The following is a 1,516-nucleotide window of genomic DNA, read 5'->3' on the forward strand; positions in this document are numbered from 1 at the left end:
CACAGCACAGCACAACAACACGCGCACACAGAATTTAAACATTGTTGGGTGGACGTTACTACACAGTAGTTCTTACGTCCTTTCGACGAGTCTTATTTTTCATCCCGCAGGATGCCAACAATCACCCTCCTCACCAAGCGAGCTTGGTGGGGTTGCCAGTTTAGTCGCCGACGACCCGACCATGAGACAGGTTGTACTGGATTACATGTTACCAGTAGCGCTCAGGAATACTTATAAGAGCGACCTGACATACATACATACATACATACATACATACATACATACATACATACATACATACTCTAAGAATAGAGAATGCAGGTTCTCTGGACTGGCCTACCTAAATGGAAGCTTGGAGAAGAAGGCGTCATACCAACAAAAAGCAATGCATGGGTACATATCCATAAGCTAGAGGGCAACAATAGCATTGACAGGAAGAGTAGCCACACCTAGACCTGGAATAGATACTTCCCACCTAGAAGGATATGCCTTTGCTATCCACGAAGAGGAGTTAGCTACTAAATACCTGATAAACAAGAAGGACAAAGATACCTTCAGACCTCCACGCTGTCATAAAAATGCCGGCTTTGCTATACCAAAGTGGAAGATATCGCCCACATCATCAACAGCTGCCCCAAAATGTTTACGAGATACTACCTGCCTTTGAGGCATGATATAGTTCCAAAGACTATTTACAGTGCTATCCGTAGGAAGGACTGCCCTAATGTATACACGAGAGGTATGTCAGAACCAGCAGGTATACACACTTTTTAAAAACAAGGAATACTGTTGGAACACCCCAATGAAAACATTAATTTGATGGAAACATAACGGACTTGATATTGTTCTATGGGACAGAGAACAAAAGCCATGCATTGTTGTAGAGGTCAGTTGCCCAGTAGATGTGAATGTACAATTAAAAGTCCAGTAAAAAGAGAAAAATTACGGCGAATTAATGTGGAACTTAACAGTTCTTGTACCGATTACCATAGGTACATTAGGTTTTCTACCAACAAATTTGCACAAAAACCTAGAAATACTCGCTTTCACGGAAAAGTGCACGAGGAATTGACGCGGATTCTCTAAAGCCAATCTATTAGTGGCACAGTAAAGATTTGTAAGACATTCCAAACATTTTCTATCTTAGATTCTTGTGAATAGACGCACACGCTTGGATGTATGGACCGACAGTTCAACCAACACACCAATTCAACCATATATTTACATATAGGGGAGATGTCTTAAATATAAAAAAAATCTCGTCGCTTTGTTAACAACCAGCTTGAACTCTCTCAAGAACTTAAACTAAACTCATACATACATAAGTAAACAGATATATGCATAAATATATATGTGTCTGTGGGTTTGAGTATTTATATATTCAATCACCCACTTGATACATGCATATGTGTGTGTGTATGTGTGTGCATGTGTGTATACAAATGATAGAGATGGAAAATGGAATATACAAGAAACTTATATATATATATATATATATATATATATATATATATAT

This window comes from Octopus bimaculoides, chromosome 15 (assembly GCF_001194135.2).
Source record: "Octopus bimaculoides isolate UCB-OBI-ISO-001 chromosome 15, ASM119413v2, whole genome shotgun sequence".
Lineage (NCBI taxonomy): Eukaryota > Metazoa > Mollusca > Cephalopoda > Octopoda > Octopodidae > Octopus > Octopus bimaculoides.